This window comes from Erpetoichthys calabaricus, chromosome 6 (assembly GCF_900747795.2).
Source record: "Erpetoichthys calabaricus chromosome 6, fErpCal1.3, whole genome shotgun sequence".
Classification (NCBI taxonomy): Eukaryota; Metazoa; Chordata; class Cladistia; order Polypteriformes; family Polypteridae; genus Erpetoichthys; species Erpetoichthys calabaricus.
Genome location: NC_041399.2, coordinates 161,140,932 through 161,166,697, shown reverse-complemented (window position 1 = coordinate 161,166,697; position 25,766 = coordinate 161,140,932). Strand labels below are relative to the sequence as shown.

General features: G+C 35.3%; 2 protein-coding genes across 2 annotated transcripts in view; one reads left to right on the top strand and one right to left on the bottom strand.

The window, feature by feature from the left end:
* The window catches only part of lancl2 (LanC lantibiotic synthetase component C-like 2 (bacterial)), a 410,926-nt gene extending 395,713 nt beyond the window's left edge, over positions 1-15,213 (top strand). The window contains exon 10 of the transcript XR_007935304.1: positions 15,196-15,213. The gene's annotated coding sequence lies outside the window, so the exon portion shown is untranslated. The remainder of the gene's footprint in view (positions 1-15,195) is intronic.
* vopp1b (VOPP1 WW domain binding protein b) overlaps positions 1-25,766 on the bottom strand; it is a 369,450-nt gene that overhangs the window by 297,832 nt on the left and 45,852 nt on the right. The gene's annotated exons all lie outside the window — the stretch shown is intronic.

Genomic DNA, 25,766 nt, shown 5'->3' with positions numbered 1-25,766 from the left:
CCTCAGCTATGCTGTCTATTGAACTGCTCTCATACGGCAAATGCTTCAGAGCCTTTCCTCACGATTCAGAAACAGTTTCATCCTAAGAACTATAAACGCACTCAATCAGTCCATCAAGCGCTCCTTGTAGAACTGTTTGTACTTATAAGTACAATTACCTCACTGTAAACTTGCGATACAGTTATAATATTGCACAACCACAGCCACTTTATAAAGCGCGTATTTACATATGATGACAATATAATTTTTAAGATGAAATGCAGCAAAATATGTTTATTATATTATACAGATAAAACTTTAACTTCATTTAAATAATCTATATTGTTAATAAAAAAACATGTGAGGACATGGTGTCACAGTGCTAGCAAGGAGCTGGCGCGTCGTTCATGGATTGTTCCTGCCTTGCACTATATTCTTGTTGGGACTGGCGCGACACTGGATGGATAGAATAATTTAACATGTACTACGAAGATATTTCAATGTTCCTTAAAAGTTTTGAAGAATCGGCGTTCTAAGCTTACAGGTGGCTTAACGTCTATTACAGTGCTGATTGTGTGGCGATTGGGTATTTGGAGAAAGAAAAGTAAGGACAGGAATAGTGGGTTAGTTTCGAGAAGAAAGAGAGCCACAGTAGCTGCAGGTTTTTGTTACAGCCCAGTTTCTTAATGAGAAGTCAATTATTGATAATGAAGAACTTATTGCTCAAGTGACATTTTTCTGCTTCATTTTAGTTCCCACCCTTAATTGCTGATTTCAGTCTTAAACAGCTGTATTTACTGTTTTATTGGCTGCTTATTAGCAATAAGATGCAAATAACAATGGATCATTTATGATTTGAAGCCTAAAACAGATCATTTTCAATCTGTCACATTTTACTCTTAAGTGTTTTATTAAACCAAATAGTGCATGATGAATCCACACAGGTTTATATGGAAACAAGTTAGATGGAGAACTGCTGGCTCCGTTGTCAATAGAGTGCTTCTTGGAGAGGATGGTGGGGATTTTTTTATGATTGCATTCAATTTTGCCATCATCCTCTTTTCCACAATAGATTCCAATGTGTCCTGGGTTCACCCTTTGATGGAGCAGGCTTTCCTGGTAAGTTTGTTAAGGCATTGTGCTTCTTTTGATCTCAGGTTGCTTTCCCAGCATAGAACACAACACTGATTACAATGGACTGGTAGAACATTTCCAGCACCTTGTTGCATACGTTAAAAGACCTAATTAATTAAAACATTCTCAGTGAATCAATAGAACCCTAAATCATACTAGCTGTACTTGGACATTTGCTTTAAAGATGTATTTGAAAAACAAAAAGCAATGACATCATCATGCATGTGCTTAAGTTACTAGTATTGCATTCTACTAAACCGATTCACTCATGTTCACAAATGGATTTGTATAACTCACTGAAAAGAGTTGTTCATAAAGAATGATTTGTTCAAGAATCCCCCATCACTAGAGACTGACACCTGAGCAAAAGGGAGCTGCTAATCTTAAAATTACAACTTTTAGTTACAGGGCTTCTAAACTGTGTAATGGTCTGCTTTCTACTATAAGAGATGCCCATTCGGTCTTAGTTTTCAAATCCCGGCTGAAGACTCACTACTTTAGTTTAGCATATCCAGAGTAAAGCTGCTGATTAACTGTACATACTGCATCTCTGTTGTTAGTCATTAGCACTAAAACATAAGTAATATGATAGTTATAATTTGTTACTAACCCTCACCTATTCTGTTTCTCTTCTTGGTACTCAAATGTGCCACTTAGTGCCACTGCCCTACTGCTAAGTTGTTTTGCCTGGCTAAGGAAAAGTCATCTCTGATGGAGGATCACAGGAATTGTAGAGGGGTCCTTTCATCGGATTGGCTGGGCCAGTGCTGACTCAGCTGTGGAATGGCCAATAGAAGGAGGCAGCTTGATGGCTGAGATCTCCAGGACTCTAAACAAATCCGAATCCTCATTTGTGATATCATCTACTGTTGAATTCTGCTCTGTACTTGTAATATTTCTCTTGCACTATTGTATTGTATTGAGGATTACTTGTGTTCTGTTCTGTGTATTGTATTGTATTGACCCCTTTTTTTGACACCCACTGCATGCCCTACCTACCTGGAAATGGGTCTCTCTTTGAATTGCCTTTCTCAAAGTTTCTTCCATTTTTTCCCCTACAAGGGTTTTTTTTTGTTGGGAGTTTTTCCTTGTCTTCTTAGAGAATCATGGGTGGGGGGCTGTCAAAAGGCATGGCTTGTTAAAACCCATTGTGTCACTCCTTGTGTGATTTTGAGCTATACAAAAATAAATTGTATTGTATTGTACAAGGTGCAGGACCAGCACTCTACATACATTGGGAAACTAGAAAGCAAAGGACTGGTATGAGAGGTGAGGGAACATTGAAATGAATATTTTAGAAATAGCAGAAGTACATTCTTGTCTGCTCCCACCCTCTTCAATTACTGGGGTGTAGAGCCCACCAGTGACGTATTACAAGAAAAACACCACACTGAATTGCTCTCTTTAAAGTCCTTCCTGGACACATCAAGCTAAGTAAACACTTGTAGTCATTAACAATAAGAAAATAATGACATCTCAATAAAAAATATAGAAAAATATCTCACTACACCACTGTCCACCACTCTTGGTCAAAGGTGAACCAGGTGTGTTCAGTAGCAGCTCAGTTTTGACTTGTGTATGCTATAATCTTCTCAACTTCGTTCATTTTATAAAGTCAGACTGAACACATAACAGTGTAGAGAGCAACATGTCAGAGTTAAATGGTGCTGTAAACTTTTGCAAGGTCAATATTAGGGGTTAAAGAGAGCTGCTGCAGCCAAGGAAAAGGAAAATCAGATGATGCTGTCTAGGACAGCATAGTGTGAGTCTGTGTCAGCCAGTACAAAGTGGCTGCTTCTCTCCAAACTGCTTAATAAAACAAGAGTAATATAAACAGAAAGCTATAAAAGGCCCTTAACTTCGTGATAGTAGTAGGATAAGCCTATAATGCTGTGTGCCTTTATTAACTCTGCATTCGCTAGCAGTTTAATTTGAAAGCAATAATTTATGCTGCTGGACTGTGCACATACATGACTAATTAACTATACTTTATAACTGATCCGCCTTGATGCAGCCTTATTTCAAATTCTCTCCATTTTCTAATCTCTATAATGCTTCTTATGGTTTTGCTTCTTTACTTTAATCTTCAACTGCAATAAATTCCCAACATTAAGACACTATCATAGTTCAGAATATTGGCAGATATTATTTCTCTTAAAACAGTAAATATATTAAAACATGCAACAAAATAATAATATCCAACACCGGATAAAACATTCATGCATTCATTCATAAAAATGCAGCATTTTAGATAGATAGATAGATAGATAGATAGATAGATAGATAGATAGATAGATAGATAGATAGATAGATAGATAGATAGATACTTTATTAATCCCAATGGGAAATTCACAAAATACATTTTAAATACATTTTGACCTTTTATGTATCTGGGGGGACAAACTGCTACTGTAACATTAACATTATCAGGAGCTGACTGTATAATGAGGAGACCAGCATTAGGGCTCTGGGTTCAAATTCCAACCTGTCTGTCTGCATGGTTCATGCTTCTGTGTGGCGTTCCAAAGACTTTTTAAATTAACTGGAAACTCCCCAGTGTTTTTTTATGGGTGTGTTTGGGTGTCTAAATGAATGCACCCTGTGATAGAGTACCATCCAGGCTGGGCTCCTGCTTTTCTATTTATGATTCTAGGATTGGCTCCAGTCAATATGGTTTCAGAAAATGGATGGACAGTCATACAATGATGAGATAATGCTGGTATGAAATGGGGTACCACAAGCATGAGTGTGCAAATAAATGCATGCATACAAACTGAGCTAATGTCATTGATTAGTGCTGACCGTGCAAGGTGCCAGAGTGTGCTGGTGATCTGATTCTTCAGGGCATTTTGTAGCATTTGGATAGTCTTTTCCTATTGAAATGATTACTTTATTCATTATTTTAATGTTACCACAACACCATTTTTGTTTTAATGTAGGTGCCACCATTTTGTGGTGTATTTTCATGGCCAAATACTTTATTGTTGCCATTGTCATTGACAGCCATGTGACTCCTGACACCACACTGACATTTGATGGTTCCACCTATTAAACATGGCCCAGAGCAGCACAGTTTCCAAGTTTGTGGATGAAAAATACAAATGTTACCTTGGGTGAATCTTTTAAAAATCATGTCTATTATTCTAGTTTCTGCAGTTCTTTGTCTTTCAATTTTGGTATCTATTTATTTTTGTATAGCACCTCTCACTGAATACAGACCCAATATTATGCAATAACAAAAAAAATTAAATTTACATACATCCATCCATCCATCCATCCATTTTCCAACCCGCTGAATCCGAACACAGGGTCACGGGGGTCCACTGGAGCCAATCCCAGCCAACACAGGGCACAAGGCAGGAAACAATCCTGGGCAGGGTGCCAACCCACCGCAGGACACACACAAACACACCCATACACCAAGCACACACTAGGGCCAATTTAGAATCGCCAATCCACCTAACCTGCATGTCTTTGGACTGTGGGAGGAAACCGGAGCGCCCGGAGGAAACCCACGCAGACACGGGGAGATTATGCAAACTCCACACAGGGAGGACCCAGGAATCGAACCCAGGTCCCCAGATCTCCCAACTGCGAGGCATTTGCGCTACCCACTGCGCCACCGTGCCGCCAATTTACATACATGAACATACAAATTAGACTGAACACACAGCAAAATATAGGGCTGTGTACCATAGTGGGTGACTTTGGACTTCAAACCCAGAGGCTGTACATTCAAATCTTGCTATTGATACTGTGTCACTGAGCAAGTCGCTTCACCTGCCTATGATCCAACTGGAAAAAACAAACTATAACCAATTGTATCTCAACATTTGTATGTTGCCTTGGATAAAGGTGTCAGGTAAATACTAAAAAAGACCTAATTTTCCTATATTTTTATGCTAGAGAAAGCAGGTTTCAGTGTTGTAATGTGTGCGGTAAAAGACCGGTGACAAAGGTAACACGTAAACTGCCTGCTCATTCAGTAAAACTAATGTTTAGGCATAAGGAGTTAAAAATTTACATGACCTTGTTGCTCTCTGTATCATTCCCACCAATTTCTAATATTTCAGATTTTTCTGTATTTAAAGACAAGTAGTTGTTTATCCAATCTTTTAACTAATTTACACAATTAAGTAAGGATGTTTTTAATGATATCTCACAGAGAGAGAGGAATATGATACCTAACTGAAATCATATTTCTATACATGATGAAATCAGTTTCATAAGTATGAAGTTAAGCATGTGAGGATATTGACAGAGGGCCCAACATAATTTTGAAGCCTGTGTAACATTGGCTACAGTGGCTGCAATTAAATCTAGCAACACAATAACTGTAGCATTACCTTTATCATAAGACATTAAAATATGTCAGAATTTCTGAGGCATTTCTTTGAATAACTTGCCAAGTAATAAACAGTGTAAAATATATAATAAACAGTGTAAAATATATAAACATTTTCATTTCTGTGCCTAGTTTACTGGTATCCATGTCAATGGATTACATTATAAAATTATTGCTATAAAACTTTCCTGATGATTTTTTACTAATGAATAAACAATTGTACATAAAACATAAATACATAAAACCCTTTCTTATATTATTTACTGTAAAATGAACTATACAAATTATGACTTGTTTAAAACTCCTAAATCCTTTAAAAGCCATAAATTGTCATTTAACATTTAAAATTCTCAAATTAGCTAACTTTAGAGCAGGGGTTCACAACCTTGGCTCTTTAATGTTCGCATGTAAGGTGCACCTGTGGCTTCTGCTTGAATTCCAAATAATTTTTATTACACAGGAAAGTGCTAACATTATCTGAATGACCATTACTATTATTACTTTGTGCCCTGACTCATTAATATGTAAAAGCAAATCTGACAGGCTTTATTTGGCTTTTCTATTGAATGTATGCTTTCAGTTAATACTGTGGAATGGATCATTTCAAACAGAATTAGACAGTAAACATTCGGAAAGTCCAGGAATGAAAAATCCAGCAAATCTTATTAATATTTAAAAAAAACCTTAACATAATGTTAAATGCTAAATGACAATACTGTACTCACAGTGTTTATGCTAAAGATTCTTTTGAGCGTCATCCATTAGTGGTTTATAGATACTTGCATATGTTTAATCCAAAAGAGCCTGCCTATGAACAATTCATGTTATATTCAGCAAAATTGCATATAAATGAACACCTATCATATCCATGATCATATGTAGATGAATCTCAAATGCCACTAGACAAAAGGTGTATGCCCTTTGCAAGCATAAGTAATTAGCATTGAGAGACCAGACACAGTCACAGTCTAGCAACAAAGGGAACGAAAAAAAAAATGAAGTTACTGAAATATTACACTTTGTCTCTTACACTTACAAAATAGCATTCAAAGCAGAGCAAACAGTTGTATGCATGGCTCTGCAAACAGAAGAAATATTTTGCTATTCCAGCTGTTTATTATACCTGTGGTCATTTTTTGCATTCTCCCTGTCCAGCTTCCATCTTCTCAAGATTCCCTTATAATTTCTCATGGCGCCTTTGTTTCCCCCTTTCTAAATCAAAATAAAATGGAGGTGCTTATAGTGGGTCCATCAGCTAAAGCCCAAATTGGTCTTGGACTTCTCGACTCTTTCTCTGTCTTTTCCAAACCTCAAGTCTGCAATCTTGGTGTTACCTTTTATAGTAACCTCTCTTTTGAGAAACAAGTAAATTCTGTAGTCAAGAGTTGCTTTTTCCAACTTCGTCTATTAGGTAAGATAAAGCCTTTTTTATCTTCTAGGGATCTTGAGATAGCTACTCATGTGTTTATTTTTTCTCGCCTCGATTACTGCAACTCGCTCTATTCTGGGATTAACAAATCCCTGATACACAGGTTACAGTTGGTCCAAAATGCTGCCGCTCGCTTTCTGGTTGGGGCAAGAAAGTATGATTCTGTTTCTCCTATTTTAGCTTCTTTACACTGGCTGCCTGTCAGTTTTCAAATTGATTTTAAAATCTTGCTGCTAGTTTTTAAATCTTTACATGGGCTTGCTCCTGCCTATTTATCTGAATTGTGTGTTTTACATCAGCCATCTAGAGTGCTTAGATCTTCTGGTCAGCTGTCTCTGGTTGTCCCTCGTACCAAGTGTAAAACCAAGGGGGACAGGGCTTTTGCAGCTGCTGTGCCTCACCTGTGGAACTCTTTACCTCATCATATAAAGGAGTCGCCTACAATTGAACTGTTCAAAACAAGATTAAAGACTCATTTCTATTCACTTGCATTCCGTGACCTTCAGTAATACTGATGGTTTCCTCTTTGTGATTATATAACATTACTTCTATTTTTTATATATATAACATTACTTCTATTTATTATGTACTTTATTTTATGTTCATATATTTTATTTCTATTTATGTTTTATGTTAATTTGTTTTGTTTTTCTTTTATTCTATTATTGTAAAGCACTTTGGCCACAACATTACTATGTTGTTTTAAATGTGCTATATAAATAAATAAATTGACATTTCTTTTATGGCTCTGTTTTGCTATTAAAAGGAGTATCTTCTCTTAAGAAAAACATTTGTCAGCACTGTGTATAGTGGAAAATTGTGTATGGTGAAACTTCCAAAGACACCCCACTTACAGAAAACTTCGTTTTGGCTAAATCTAGCAATATGTTCAGTATATACTGTATATATATGCCAAATGAAAAATGAATATCGACAACTTTAAATACAACATACCCTCTGTATGGTGATGTTATTTTGGGGTGACACGTGCCATGCACAAAGCTACAGTAGAGACACGCTTGCCACCTTGCATAAGTTAGAGGAGACATCTTTTTCTCAGATAACAGCCCAGAAAATACCTAAAAATATTAAGACATTTAAAATGAAAGCAATAGTGTTAGAGGAGTGCGTATCGCTCTTTGTTATACCAACATTCACCATGGTGAATTGAAGAGAAGCAAGTGAAGTTAAGACAGGTTTATTGTCATGTATACATAGTACAAGAAAAATTTGTACTTGCATGGAATACATATAAAACATATACAAAATGTATTTGTTCAACAACAACAATATTTCTATAGCATTTTTTCATACACAGGAAGTAGCCCAAAGTGCTTTACAAGAAATCAAAGAAAAAGTTACAAGAAAAGAAAAACCAAAAAAATAATTAAGAATAACAATGGTCCTGCCTTGTGCCCTGTGTTGGATGGGATTGGCTCCAGCAGACCCCCGTGACCCTGTGTTCGGATTCAGTGGGTTGGAAAATGGATGGATGGATAACAATGAATAATTAACATAGAAAAATAAATCCATATACAGTTATGTAAAATAGATGTACAATTAGAAATGTAGAGTCCTTATATATAGATTTATTTCTAAGTCTCTAAAATTAGTCTGAGGATAAGATAAATAAATAAAAAAAAATAAAAAAACAAATAAAAATAAATAAAAAACCTTGATAAGAAAACATCTGTAGGGGTTCCAAGGCCAAAAGACCATCCTGACCCCATTAGTTATTATACCTAACATTAATGTACGAGGGTAAACCAAAAAGTAAAGGCAATTTGAAAATTACGCATTGACCGCAATGGATAGAAGCTGAAGCAATACAATATGCTCGTTTGAACACACACAGTGCAGCACTCTGCCATTAGTTTAGTTGAAGCCAAGGTCAAATGAACATGGACAATCTACTACATGATTGCACCATTGTTGAACAATGCTGTGTAGATAGATTTCTTTGAGCAGAGGGAGTGACATCTACTGAAACTCACAAAAGAATGTTGGCTCAGTGCAGAAGTAAAAATATCTCCCACAATCCACCTACAGCCCCGTTCTATCATCATGTGACTATCACATCTGTAGTCCACGTAAGAGGTTCTACAAGGTCGCACCTCGGATGATGAGATTAATGAAGTGGTGCAGACCTGGATTTGAGATCAACCAAATAGCTTCTTCTCCTAAGGAATGAAGAAGTTAGTGGAACAATACAAGAAGTGTATCAACCTACAGGGAGACTATGGGGAGAAGTGATAATAACTGTTACATCCACCTGCTCATAGTTAACAGTATTAAATGGTAGGTTGGCTTTATTTTATGATTATCCCTCGTGCCTAAGTCATTCCTTATTGTATTTTTGGCATCATCATATTGGATTTAAAGCAGTGTGTCTCATGGATAATTGGGCTATACACTTTAATTTGAGTATAACAGAGGGCTCCACAATGAAATTCTTATAATTGACTGCTCAGCAGACTTAAAAACTGCCAAGTGAAACTATGTGAATTAGAGTACAAGGGGCACATTTCACTCCTTCTTGCATCATCCAAGAAGGAAAGTGCACCACCATGAGCGGCTCTTATTTAAATTTTTGCCATTTTGTATTCTGAAAAGATCATTTTTTCATCGGTTTTGCATAGGTGTCAAATATCGGGGCTATCATGACCCACCTCTTATGTTAATCTTTGGATTTTACGGTTACTGCGATCAATGTATTATATTAACCTTTGTCAAGGACACAAAATTCTTGGTAATTACTACAGAATTAAATATCTCATAAATAGTTAAATAGGTTAAACATGTTGAACACTTATACAGTACATAATATACATACTGTATATGGTTGCAGAGTTCAGAACTTCCAAAGCATTCCATGCAATGTGAAGTTGTGCAAATTAAAACAAAATAAACTTTATGTGATGGTGATAAATAACCAAAGTGAGGAATTAGCTAAATCAATACAGTGTATTTTCTTTAAATGACCAGAGTATATAGGTAGGTTTAAAATCTTAAAAGAGCAGATTGCATATTCATATTGTAAGGCAAAGAGACCTTAAGTGGGATCTCTCTCTGATCAGAGGTTCTATCTTGTAACATGATTTCTGTAACATGCTATTTTAAAAGCTTCATATCTTCTTGGAGAAGTGTTATATTTATGCTCCTCTAGTTTAACTAGTTAATTTCTGCTTGTGAGCCATGTAAGTATACTGCTTATTTTCTGGCATTTGGTAGGCAATGATTATGAAGGGAAGAAAAACTGGAGGCCAGTCTAGAGAAACTCAAATGAACTTCTAATGGCAGCAGAGAATGACATATCAGCCATCATCTAGAAGAGCTCCTTCTGTCATGAAAGCCACATTTGCTAAATCCTCTTACAGCTCAAGGTTTGCTATTACCAGTAATTATTTACTTCTTGATGAGGAATTATATACTGTACCTTTACAAAAACATTCCAGCTATTTGGTCACATTTTCTTACACCAATGACAAATTAATTTTAAAATTAAAAAATGAAATAATAAAAAGAAACTATGAAACTGAGCAAAGGAAAAATTGTTTGGAGCAGTAGTAAAATGTCTGCAGTTTACGCACTACATGTAAACATACAGTTTGTGAGGCGTATCAATGTTAAAAGAAGCCTGTTGTTTTTAATTTGTTTTCTCCATCTCCTTTAATCCTTAATAATATAATTGAATCATGTTCCCAATTATGAGTTTTTTTCTGAATCCTTAATTACCATTAATCTCAATTTCTTTTGTGAAAAAGCAAGTATTTGTTTAAATTTGCTCTGTAGTTTTTATTTGTCATCAACATTTTGTAATGCAAGGTGCATATTTGCTTGCTTTAATAAAATGCTGCCAAAAGCAAAGCAATATATAATTTTATGCTATACAATGCATTTCAAAGATACTGTAATTATACCATCTCTACTCTGTCTCTCTTGTATTATATAAAATCCACTTTTGGGAATTTGATAGTATTAGAATGTCTGCATCCATCATCAGGCCCGGTTCTGCCGGTCGTGCAAAGCGTGCATGCACGAAGGCGGCCGAACATAGAGGACGGCCGCGGCCACCCTCAACAAAACGCAAGCTCGGCGTGGGGCTCGTCTTTTCCCGTCGAATGTCGGTAACTTGCTTCAATGAAAAACGGACAAGTCACAACACGTGAACTGTGGCAGCTAAAGTACGCAGCACATCAATCAAAAGTTTTTGTAGTGTTCAGTGTTTGTTTCTACAATCTTTGTTATTGTTAAAATCGCAAGATTAAATATAATTTTGGAAGTCGTTTTACCTGTAAATTGGGTGGTAAAGTATATTAAAATATTACATATCTAGTTCATACGGTTTGGCATGAAGGGACTGTATTAATATAAATTAACTTGTAATATTTTTCCTTAACTTTAGCTTGAAGATGTCGGAAAGGAAAACGAAACGTCAATCTGGTGCCTTTTATAGGAAACGCAAGGCGGAAAACGATAAACAAGAAGAAAAATTGTGAGATAGCCCCAGCTCTTGCTCAGTGACGGCTTCAACTTCGCATGAAGCCCAATCCAATATAATTGCACCTTCTGAAAATTCCATCCATCCATCCATTTTCCAACCCGCTGAATCCTAACTACAGGGTCACGGGAGTCTGCTGGAGCCAATCCCAGCCAACACAGGGCGCAAGGCAGGAAACAAACCCCAGGCAGGGCGCCAGTCCACCGTAGCCTTCTGAAAATTCGGCAACTGCAAGTGTCCGGTCGGGCAGTTCTTCTGAATCTGAAGAAAACATAGAAATAGGAATTGAAAACACATCTTCGACCGTATCAGCAAGAGTTGACCCAGACGACCCCTTTACTTGGTCAGAGAAAATTAACAATTGTTTATTGGAAATCCTTGTTGAAAAGGGACCTGCATTAGCTCAAGATAACATCAGATTTTGTACAGACAACGATGGAACATCATTCACAGCTTCTCAATATTTCAGAGTTTTGCCAAATGGTGAAAAGGTTGAAAGAAAATGGTTGGTATATTCGTCCAAGGCAAGCAGTACATTTTGTTATTGTTGCAAATTATTTTGTACAAAACTTATTAAGTTAACAGGAAAAGATGGTTTTTCTAATTGGCAGCACTTAGCTACTCAATTATCCCGACATGAATCAAGCATTGAACATACGCTAAATTATAAAAAATGGAATGAATTGAAAAAAAGACTTAATAAAAATGTAACTGTGGATTGTGAGCAGCAATGATATTTTGAATTGGAGAAAAAAAGATGGTGTAATATAATTACCAGAATTATTGTGATTGTTCAGTATTTAGCAGGGCAATGTTTAGCTTTTAGAGGCGATTCTGATATGTTATATGAAAGGAATAATGGGAATTTCTTAAAAGCTATAGAAATGTTGGTGAAATTCATCCCAATTATTTAAAATCATATTAATAATATAGAAAAAAGTAAAAAAAAATATAGTCACATGCCTCATTACCTTGGACATTCTTTCCAAAAATTAAATTATTACACTACTAGCTAACTCAATAAAAGTGAAAATTCAAGGCTTGGTAAAAAAAAGCAAAATACTTTTCAGTTATTTTAGACCATACGCCAGATTTAAATCACGTTGAACAAATTTCATTTGCTGTCAGAATCGTTGATATGAATGTATTTCCTATTGAAATTAAAGAGTTATTCCTAGGATTTTATCCTGTTTTGGATGCAACTGGAGAAGGATTGTATAATTATTTTACCAATGAATTGTTAGTTATGATTTAGATATACAAAACATACGTGGCCAGGGATATTATAATGGTTCCAATATGAAGGGAAAGAAAAGTGGTCTAAAAAGTAGGCTTAAGTATGTTAATCCAAGAGCTACAGTATGTATATACCTTGTGCATCTCATTCGTTAAATTTGGTGGTGAATGATGCGGCCAAGACAACATTTGAGATTGTTGGCTTCTTCAATATTGTCCCAAGAATTGTATTAGTTTTTTTCTGCATCTCCTTACAGATGGAACATGTTAAAAACTAATGTAAGTAAACTAACTTTACAGCCTATTAGCGAGACTAGGTAGGAGAGTAGAGTGAAAGCTATAAGACCTCTAAAATAGAAATTAAAGGAGGTAATAAAAAGTTTAAACATGCTAATAGAAGATGACTCCAGAGATATAAAAACTAAAGTTGCAGCAAATTCTTTACTGGGCAACGTGTCCACTTTTAAGTTTATTTGTTCAATTTTGATATGGGATGATATCCTTACAAATATTAATGTCGCTAGTAAACTGCTACAATCTCCTAAGTCAACAATTAATGAATCCGTCAAGCTACTCAATAAAATTATAAATTTCCATAATTCATCTAGATCTGATGCGGCCTTTAACAGATATATTGATGATGCCGCAGCCGTCAAATACTTAGCATAAAATTATATATTGCTTTGTTTTTGGCAGTATTTTATTAAAGCAAGCAAATATGCACCTTGCAGTACAAAATTTTGATGGCAAATAAAAACTACAGAGCAAATTTAAACAAATACTTGCTTATTTCACAAAAGAAATTGAGATTAATGGTAATTAAGGATTCAGAAAAAAACTCATAATTGGGAACATAATTCACTTATTAGTGACTAATCCTGATATTAACATAGAATTTCCCTTTAAAAGGCACAGAAAGAAAATTCGTTGTTTCGATTATGAATGCACTGATGAGCAGACCAAAGATCCAAAATTATTATTTAAAGTTGAATTTTACTTAACAATTGTGGATACTGCTTTGATTTCCATTCAAGAAAGGTTTAACTCCTTAAACGAATGTAACACTTTATTTAAATTTCTAATTGAATTCAGGAATATGTCCGAAGATTACTTTTTTTGATGAAAAAAATCTTCTGCAGATTTTGATATTTCCTTACAAGTTTCTAATTGCGATTCAGTATCTAGAGATGTTGATGGTGATGACTTGTATAATGAATTAATGATGTACAAAATCATTAATGATGATACTACTGATCCTTTAAAAAATTTGGAATTTATTGAAGCAAATAATTTAATTTCATCATTTTCCAACTTTTCTGTAGCCTTAAGAATATATTTAACCCTGCCAGTCACAGTTGCAACATGGCAAAGAAGTTTCTCTAAACTAAAAATAATTAAATCTTACTTAAGATCGTCAATGTGCCAAGAGAGATTGAGTAATTTAGGTTTAATTGCAATAGAAAAAGATTTGTCAGAAGAAATTACCTTAGATGGCATTATTGACGAACTTGCAAGTAAGAAAGCAAGGAGAGTGCAATTTTAATTTAATATTTTATTTAGTGAATAATTATAATACATGTAATCTATACATATTAATAAAAGGCAAAGCCCTCACTGACTGACTGACTGACTCATCACTAATTCTCGAACTTCCCGTGTAGGTGGAAGGCTGAAATTTGGCAGGCTCATTCCTTACAGCTTACTTACAAAAGTTAGGCAGGTTTCATTTCGAAATTCTACGCGTAATGGTCATAACTGGAACATATTTTTTGTCCATATACTCTAATGGAGGAGGCGGAGTCACGTATCGCGTCATCACGCCTCCTACGTAATCACGTGAACTAAAAACAAGGAAGAGATTTACAGCACGAGTCAAACGCGGGAACGAAGGTAAATGACGTTAATTTTTGACTGTCTTTTAATACTGTGTAAGCATACATATTAACACATGTGCAATTAAACGTGTGCATTTACGGGGTGATTTCTCAGGCTTAAAAGCTCGCCTTTTATCAAACGCGGGAACAAAGGTAACTGACGTTGTTCACTGTCTTTTAATACTGTGTAACCATACATATTTACACATGTGCAATTAAACGTGTGCATTTACAGGGTGATTTCTCAGGCTTAAAAGCTCGCCTTTTACTAAAAAGGTAAATGCAAAACTATTTTCAATCATTCTATGATCTGCTTCTCACAACTGAAGGCACTGTGGCAGATGGTAAATGACGTTAATTTTTGAGTGTCTTTTAATACTGTGTAAACATACATATTAACACGTGCAATTAAACGTGTGCATTTACGGGGTGATTTCTCAGGCTTAAAAGCTCGCCTTTTATCAAACGCGGGAACAAAGGTAAATCACGTTCTTCACTGTCTTTTAATACTGTGTAACCATACATATTAACACATGTGCAATTAAACGTGTGCATTTACGGGGTGATTTCTCAGGCTTAAAAGCTCGCCTTTTACTAAAAAGGTAAATGCAAAACTATTTTCAATCATTCTATGATCTGCTTCTCACAACTGAAGGCACCGTGGCTGATGTTACGTCACTTGCTGTCCAACCATAAGCGTTACCTGGTAGTTAACCGGACACTCACTTCACTCCTTTTCGGGAATCGAACCTCTGAGGTTTTCTTTTGTTCTTAATTAAAATTTAAAAGCAATACTTCACCGCTGCTGAGCCCCTCTAGCGCTGACGTCCGAGGTTCGATTACCGTAAGCAAGTGCAGTGAGTGTGTAATTACATTCACGGCATTCGTAGTCTGATTCACAATCTGATTGTATGGGTGGTTACCTACGAGGTAACGCTTATATTTGGCCACCAAGTCAGGTCGAAGTGATCACTCGAGTAAAGGCAGCTTCACAAAAAAACAGATCCTTAACAAACTGTTATTAGTATATTTTCCCTCAATTTAAAAACGTTTTATTTTCTTCTTAATAAAAATTTAAAAGCGGTACTTCGCCGGTGCGAAGCGCGTGGATTTGACCGACTGACACATACAGACATATTCATGAGTGCAGGTACTTCGGAAAGAAAGCACCGTGTAAACCTAAAGTTTAAATTAAGTTCATAGACCTACAAAAGGTTGCCATTCATTTCAGGCAAGATTGCTTTTCTTCTGTACAACTATACGTTGCATTCTCAAGAGTGTGCTTGCACGGCTTCAGATATATATGTATATATATATATATATGTATGTCTATATATAAATATGTAAGCTTATAAGTACTGCCTTACTTCTCTTTAAGAAAGGAAGATGTAATGATACTTGATTTAAACGATTCCATGTCTTCCTGGGTTTGCGTAGCTTATTGTCAATATCTTTCACCTGTTTTTAACACTTATTTACTGAAACGGGCTTTCACGAAAAAAGTTAGGGCTTTGCTACAGGATACACCCTCCACAAGTTAAGCAAGTAAAAATAAAATATATATTTCTGTTTTATTTAAACCTTTTAAGTTCGTATGCATAGCCCCATTTGGCTGTTTAATTTTTTTTTTTTCTTTCTTCAGTAATATTTAATCTCCTTAAAGAAAAAGAACATATCCATTTTACTTTTTTTGTACCTCTTTAGTAATATTTTAGTGTAAAAGGATAACCAGTATTTAAACCTTTTATGTTACTTTATACATTTATTTTACACAATGTTGAAAAATTAATAAGAAAGCTACATATTTTGGCAGCTGCTGCTTTCATTTTCAATGAAATGAAAAAAGCTCTCCAAGAGAAAACGTCAATGAAGAAGAAACAGTTTGCACTATCTAAAATTCAGAAACCCTCATTTATAAAAGTTTGCTGCAGATGACTTAACTGAAAATAAATGAATAGTTCCTATGTGTATAATACATATTTATCTATTTTACTTATGCCTTTATTCCACCAACTTACAACATCTGAGGTACAATTTGTTACATTACTTTTGTTTTTTGCAGCACAGGCAGGTGAAGTGACTTCCTCAGGGTCACACAGTGGTGTCAGTACCAGGATTTGAACTGACAAGCTCCGGGTTTACTGAAATATTACTGAACAAAGAAAAAAAATGAAAACGGGCAAATAGGGCTATGCATACAGATGTCCATCTGTCCATTATCCAACCTGCTATATCCTAAATACAGGAGCCAATAAGTACATATGTTTATATACAGTATATATATATATATATATATATATATATATATATATATATATATATATATATATGTGTGAATGTATGTATGTATATATATGTATGTCTATATATATATATGTAGATATGTAAATTTGTATATGTATATATATGTTTATGTGGATGTGTATATGTATATACGTATGTATATGTAGATATGTGTATATATAGATATGTATATATATATATATATGTATATGTATATATATGTTTATGTGTGTCTGTGTGTGTATATTATATATATAAAAGACAGCAACACTCATAACAATGACAACACAATTACATTGACAATCATGTTACGTTCTTTTTAAAATGTTTCCTTTTTTTTTTTTTTCATAACCTCTTTAACACACTACTTCTCCGCTGTGAAGCGCAGGTATTTTGCTATTTAATAATAAACGCTTACTTTTCAAATTGTTTTACTATATATGCATATTCATATTTTGTTTTCCTATAAATATCTTTCACAGGTGTGATGTAAAGAAGTAGACTTTTGCTAAATTTTGTATTTGCGAGAATATGAGGCAACATCTTTTTCAAGAAAATTAAGTCTATAATCGGCACTCGCTTTATATTCGGAATTTTTTACGGGAGCAGCCAAAAGAAGAAGAAGACTGATGAATTAATTAAACTTGTCGCCGATTCGTTAAATGTGTAAGTCAAGTTTTCTTCTACCTGCGAAGAAATTTTCTTTAATTTTTTTTCACATTAAGGAAATTGCGAAAAATTTTAATTTTAAATACACTGGTTTAGAAAACAAGTGAAGGTATTATAGGGTGATGGGGCAGCTGAAATTAAATGGCACAATGGCGGCTTCGCCTTTAGAACCGGGCCTGTCCATCATTTCAATATATTCTACCTATCTGTCCTGTTCTGTTACTTATTTTAATGGACGAAACCTACCTCACTTTTTTTCCTTTTTAATCAGTTCCTTCTATAACTTTATAGCGTTCCTTCTATAGTCATTTAAATCTGTTATTGATCAAGAAGCACATTTATTTTCAAGAAAAGCAACTACAGTTAACATCAGTTTTGCTGAGAACAGTCCTTTCAGCATAACATATCTCATCAGTTCACACTCACCTAACTTCTGCAAAAATGTCATCAAGCTGAGATTTGAGGGTAACCAAGTACCACTTTCTACCACACTATTTGGTAACTCCATATATAAGCCACTCTAAATTTATTTTTAACATTTATATAACATTTCCCCTTAACCAACTTTCATCTGCTCTCCCATGTTGAACAATTCAATCATGTCTCCGCTTGACCTCTACTTGCTAGAACTAAAAAACAATTCAATTCCTTCAATTTTTTCTCATTGCCAATATGCCACAGCCTGAAATTACTCTCCTGTTGACTTTCTCCAGCCTTGCTGTACTTTTAAAATGCAGTGAGTAAAACTGTACAACTCTTCAGATGAATGCTTTAAAAAAAAAAAAAACAATTTTGTACTCGTGAACAGTCCGCTATGTCCATTAGGCCTCTTAAGTCCTCTTCTGAAGTAAAAGTAATTTCACACTTTAGACACATCCTCCCACTGTATTAGTTATATCTTATAAACATTAAATTCGATTAAATCTGCCATATACTATATTTCCTCAAGTTTGAAGTCTGTCCAAGAACATTTGTAATGATTCTACTAACTGTAGGATAGGAGCCACTTCAACTACTTTAGTGAGCACTGTACATAATCAGCTTTTTTGCTACATTTTCATCACAGGGTATTTATATAAATTAAAAATAGCAGCTGCCAATAAACTGATCTCAGAAGGAGATCACGTTTTGAAATCATCTACTTCCTTTCAGTAAAACAGTTCGGTTTCTTCATCCTTCCTGAGACTACATTTATTACAACATTGTACAATGCTGTATGATATTAGAACATCTGTCACAATGACAGGTCATTTAGCCTAAAAAGTTCACCAATCCAGCTCACCCAATTTCTGTAAAATATCTTTGAGTTGAGATTTGAAGTCCCTTAAAGCCCTACTCTCTATCACACTTCCTGGCCATTTATTCCATGTGCCAGGGTCCTTTGTGTGAAGAAACATTCAAATGTTTGTGTCATAATTTCCCCCTAACAATTTTTCAATTGTGCCTTCATATTCTTGTTGAAGAATTCATTTTAAAGTAACAGTTTGTGAACCACTGTACTAATTCCCTTCATAATTTTAAGCACATCGATCAAGTCAAACCTCTTAATATCCATTTTCTTAAGCTGAAAGGCTCTTTCAGTCTTTCCTCATAGCTCATAACTCTTACTCCTGGAATAAGTATAGTCATTCTTCTGTACATCCTCTAGTGCTGCCATGTCCTTTTTGTAATATGGAGACCAAATTATACCCAGTACTCCAGGTGAGGCTTCACTAGTGTGCTATATAATTTCAGTATAACCTTGCTTGACTTGTACTCCATACACCATGAGATATAACCTACTAATCTATTAGCCTTCTTATTAGCCTTCTTAATTCCTTTTGGCTAGATGTAGAAAGTAAAGAGTTGACTATGACTCCTTGGTCTTTCACATAAGATGTACTTTCAAGTTTCAAACCTCCCATTGTGTACTCAAATCTAACATTTTTACTTCCCATATATAGTACTTTACATTTACTTACTTTACTTACTTACTTTATATTTCACGAGTTTGCACATATATAAGCCTTACTGATCCCTGCTAAAATGCCTTGTGGATAAACACATTGGGTCTTTATTAACACAACGTTGTACACATTTGAAATATATGAATGAAAAATAAATTAATGATATAAGCATACTGTACATGAAATTGGTGTACCCATTCTTGGCAGCATCAGAATCATAATCATTATCACTTTATTTCTAACATGTGAAGCATATCAGAATTGACTTCAGTTAGGTGCAACAACTCATCATTAACCTGACACTGTGAAACCCACTATACAAATACAACAATTTCTTGAACAGAACATTTACAAGATTGCAAAAACAGTTAGGAGTAACCCTATGCAAGTTTATTTAGGTTCTGAATAATTTGAGGAAAGTAGCTGCAACTTGGTGTGTAGTTGGGTTCATAATAGACCTGTGCCTCCTCTGTAATGGCAGCTTAATGAACAGATGGCTGCTGGGGTGGGTGGAGTCTTTCCTGCTCTCTTTTTCATCCTGGCGATGAACAAATCTTTTAATGTTGAGAGACAACAGCCAGAGATTTTCTCAGCTGAACAAATTAATCTTAGAAAGATAGGAGGCAGAAGGAAATTAAATGATGGAGGAGGTCACAATACACTCAGTGACAGCTGAGTAAAAATGTAACAATATACACCTTGAAATGTCAAGCTTCTTAAGCTGGCGAAGGAAGAACAAATCTCTGCCTGGCTTTCTTGATGATGGAGGTGATGTGCTTCTCCCATTTTAATATATTAGTGAAAGTATTCCCAGGAATTAAAACAAATGAACCACAGACACAGTCTGGCCATTAATTTATAAAGGTGGACAGTTAGTGACGTGTCGACGGAAATCAATCCTCACTTCCATTGTCTTAATAGCACTGAGCTCCAAGTTGTTTCAAAAACACCATGCTACAAGACAGCCCACCTCTCTTTGACAGGAAGACACGTCATTATTGGAAATGAGACCCACTATGGTTGTGTCATCTGCAAAGGTTAGGACTTTTACAGATTTGTCCATGGATCTACAGTCATTTGTATAAAGAGAAAACAAATTTTATGAATCAATCTCGACAAATATACATAATATAATTTGAAGAATTATATTTAACATAACATGTAACTTTACATCCATCCATACATCCATCCATCTTTTGCACAATTAGGACTTTTACAGATTTGTCCATGGATCTACAGTCATTTGTATAAAGAAAAAACAAATTATATGAATCAAACTCGATAGATACACATAATATAATTTGAAGAATTATATTTAACATAACATGTAACTTTACATCCATCCATCTTTTGCACAATTTATTTGCTTAAATGTTTTTCCAGCAGTGCGTGAAGGGAAAGTACAACACTTAAGAAATAAAATCATGTGTTCGTCTGGCCGGCTCTCCCCTTTATGTGATTTAGTGCATAATTTTACTAGTTTACAAAAATTAAACCACACAATACTTCCTTGGATAAACATGGGTTTAAATGTCAGACTCTTTAATAGACTAATTTAACTACATTAAAAGAATGAATTAATACTTTAAAATAAAGCATATCTTTTTATGCAACCATATTGAAAATGAGCATTAAAATGTGGATTAAGGCTACAAAAATATTTAGCTTCAATATAAAAACAATGAAATAATTACTAGGTTTAAAGTTATTTATTGTTTGGCAATAGAAAATAATGAAATGCCAGTAGATTGTATATGCATTGTTCAGATAAAGGAACTTGAATACATATTAGTTAAAAAAAGGAAGAAAAAGTGTGAAATTCAAAATGACTGTGCAAAGAATTGCTTTATTTACAAAAACTATAGTTGGCTGAAATAAAATATAAAAACCTAGATACCTAATATGTTTTAAGCAATGTGTTGTACATGTGCATAAACACATGTAAAAAATAGCTGTACTATTACCTGTTGTTTCAGCTAAAGCACATTATCTAATAAATATTTGACAAATTACATATTCTTACATTTAAAAAAATATGAGTGCTGACTTACAGGCCATAAAGCTGTCTGAAATATCTAGTTATAATGATTTAAAACAACTGAGCTTTATTGATTTAGAACGTATGTGCCTCTGTTTCCTATGTCTCTGTATGTTATTAAATGGAAGGCATGCTGAGTAGTCACCTTGAGAGGATCTCTGCAACTGCTATGGCCATGTTTGAGAGTAAAAGCAAAATACCAACAATTAATCATGTTAACTGTTGTTTTGACAATCATGCATATAATATTCTGAACAGATAATACATTGAGAACATTCTGGAGCAAGGAAAGGCACAGTGTTTAAAGTCAAATGTCAAAGGAAAATGTATACAATAATAAATACATTATACCACACTTGCTGCACTGTGAGCTTTACAGATGATTTTATTAAAACAATAAAAAACAAAGCAGACTCACAAATGCAGTCCAAAGCAAAATATTTTTGCTACTGTAATACAGTACAGTAGAATAACCAGAAAAACAATCTTAGTATGTCAAAATGAAAGAGTAGTTACATTGTAATTTGTAAGTAATGTTTGAAATAATAGTGTGTTTTATATGGATATTTAAAAACATAATGTACTACAATGCATTTGGATGTTAGATTATTGCCTCAGAGCTGCAGAGCCCAGGTTTGGTCAGTGTCGATGCACAGCTTGCATGCTCTTCCCATGTCCATGTTTGTCTACTCTGGCTACTTGGCTTCTGGTAAATGTAAGCTGGCCCTGTTTAGAGGCGTCAGTGGCTGAGTGGTGTCCTTTCTGAGCTTGGTTTCTACTTTGTGCGCAATATTGTTTAGAGAGCTCTCATCCAACCACCCCAATGGGCTAATAAAGTGACAGGTTAATATTTACCTTTAATGTTAATTATATATAGTGTTATATCGGACTAGCTGGTGAGACAAATTCTGATAATTCAAGTGATCTTGTGCTCTACTCCTGAACCTTGCCTGACAGTAAGATAAGAATTAGTAATGAATGCTTACTGAAAACAAACATTTTATTTGTTACATACAGTATTGTCATTTAATTTATGTTGTGTTAAGGCCATGTCTTAATGCATTACTTTTTCAGTGATTTTTCATTTGCAGAGTTCATTCACATAATCTTAGCAAGTCAGAGGCATTCAATTAGGGTAACATGCCCAACCACTCATTCCAAATAGTCTGTGACTCCTTGTGGCAAAAGCAAAAATTATGTCTTAAGTCGTAGGGGTGGGATGTGTGGATAAGAGGAGATAGCCAAGTGTGCTTATATAATTCAGCTACTGGAAATAAGGAATGTGGGTGTTTTGGACCACAGAAACAGAAAGAAGGGTTTGTTTGTCTGATGTCTTGTGTTTTATTTACCACAAGAGAATGGAAAAAAGGAAAGGGCCAACCACATGATTCTTTGGAAGTATGAAACTGTGCAGCGATTTACAGTGTATAGCTGTATAAACTGACATACTCGGGCGACGAGATTGGAAACTACCATCATCAAGTTTAACATCCTCTCTGACTAGAAGTTGTCAGTCAGTCATTATCCAATCCGCTATATCCTAACACAGGATCATGGGGGTCTGCTGGAGCCAATCCCTGCCAACACAGGGCGCAAGGCAGGAACAAACCCTGGGCATGGCACCAGCCCACCGCAGGGTACACACACAAACCAAGGACCAATTTAGGATCGCCAATCCACCTAACCTGCATGTCTTTGGACTGTGGGAGGAAACCCACACAGACACGGGGGGAACATGCAAACTCCATGCAGGGAGGACCTGGGACATGAATCCTGGTCACCTTACTATTAGGCAGCAGTGCTACCAATGCCCCATCGTGCCGTCCTCTAATTTAAACAGTATGAGACCATCTTTACACATTTTTAAAACATGTTGTCCTGCAGAATAATATTTAGCACAGAGTTCAAATTTTTATTAATGTCTAACTTTAAAAAGAATGCAAGGGACCCTTATGGACAACTCCTTCCTTGGGAGCATTTACCTTTTGTTAAGAGAAAAAGTGAAACCAGTTTCATTGATAAGGCCAGTTTATGATGTTTTTGTTTGTGTGAATCTACATTTGTACATTTCTTTGAAATGGTAGAAAATGTTGACAAGAAAAAAAAGGACTTGACTTGGTCAGTCAGTCATTATCCAAACCACTATATCCTAACACAGGGTCACAGGGGTCGGGGTCTGCTGGATCCAATCCCAGCCAACACAAGGTGCAAGGCAGGAACAAACCCCAGGCATGGCGCCAGCCCACCACAGGGCACACACACACTAAGCACACACTAGGGACAATTTTAGGATCGCCAATGCACCTAACCTGCATGTCTTTGGACTGTGGGAGGAAACCCATGCAGACACGGGGAGAACATGCAAACTCCATGCAGGGAGGCCCCAGGAAGCGAACCCAGTTCTCCTTACTGCGAGGCGGAAGCACTACCACTGTGCCACCGTGCCGCCACTAGAAGTTGTGTAATACAAAATCAGTCTTATATGCTTACTTGCTTTACAGAGGACAATAAAGCAAGTGACTTGTCTTTATAGTCATTTATAGGTTTATAGAGCCATCACTGTCATATTTGCAGAGTGCTGTACAATTTTTGATTGCATATGGTATGTTAATTAACACTATGATTTGCCAGGCAGAATGTATATCTGCCCTTCTTAATCAAGTTCAGTCAGAATTTCTCCCAGCAGGACCAAAAACAAAACTTGAATGAGTGCCAGTCAGTCATTGGGTTCACTCTCACACATAACCACAACCACTCAGACCAGACCATTTTAGAGAATGACATGTTGGTGGAAAACTGGAGTATCTGGAAGAAACCCAGCACAGGTACAAAGAGGATATGCAAACTCAGTGATGTTAGCTAGCATTCAAACCTAAAGCTCTGGAGTTGCGAGACAGCAGCCCTAACTACTGCACCACCATTCTCCACTAAAATTACATTTTAGCAAAAGGTAATTTAACCACACCATTGACTGTAAATATGAGAATGGGCACGAGTCATATATAATATACTTTGGGAGTTAAAGTACCTGCAAATAAAGTTCTTAGCTTAGTACAAATTTGTGTGTAATGATGTCACTAAAACATTTTTAAGTACAAAACCACAAGATAAAGATGTTTCTTTGGCAAACTGATATCATTTTCATTAATGTATCTTTTATGAAAACAACTTAATGAGAAAAAATGTTTTGCTGCTTTGCCAACTCTCATTATTTACGTAATAAACTTCATTCAGTCTGAGTAACTAGGCTTTAAACTCAGTGAGCAGAAACAGCAGCATGCTAGGTGCTAAGTGTATCCATAAGAGACTGAAGATCCATCTGAAGAACCATCTGTAAAGAAAAATGTGAAACTTAAAAAAAGGAATCTGTAAAGTGAGTGTTTTGCCAGAAAGTATTTGTGTTCTCTTTGATGCCAACTCAGAGACTGTTTTCCCGAAGAATATACATTTTTCTACATAACAGAAAAGTGCATAAAGCCAACCCTTTTCTTCTTTCTGCACAAAAAAATTCCAATGAACACTTGCTTGTGTAAGGACATATCAGATTAAACAATCAGTAAATAATAGTATGGAGAAAAGGAGCACAAACATCTACTGATGAATAACTCTTCTCCAGTTCCATTACACATTATGCCTTTTACATTGTAATTTCATAAAGTAAGTTAAGCATTTAGTGCTTCATTTGCTAAATGTGCAATAACATTTAATAGGTGGAAGGGAATTATGTACTGTACACCAGTTCATTAAGGAACCTTTTTTCACTTATATTGTAACAATTTTGCCATCAGCATGTAACTAATCTTATGGTATGTTAAAATAAAACATGACAAAAATTAGCTTATATATTCTGTGTAGTACAATGGTAAATGGTACACTTCATTGTGCCTTTAATAACATAAGCTAAAGCAAAGAATGTTCACAACATACTCATGCAGAGGGAGATTGGATGAAGAACTGTTTTCTATTACATAAATACCTTATTTTATGTTTGAAAGTTGAAATTGAGATGATGGCATGTTGTAATTACAAGTGTACCTCTGTGTTTAAGGAATTGGGACTCTTTAATTTAAATAATGGAAATAAGAAAGCAGTGACAAAACACCTACATTTACACTGTTCTTTTCACAGTCTGGGGAGCCTATGTGGGTAAATACAGTATATACTGTATATTGGATATTTATTTTATGATATCTCATGAAAGGGTTGTAGCTTTTGGATAATCATAAAAACAATAAATGTAAATTAAACCCATTCAGTGCATTAATTAAAAAGTTTAGATTTGCCAACATATATGAATATAGTGTTGCACTATGACACAGTGCTTTTTGCTGC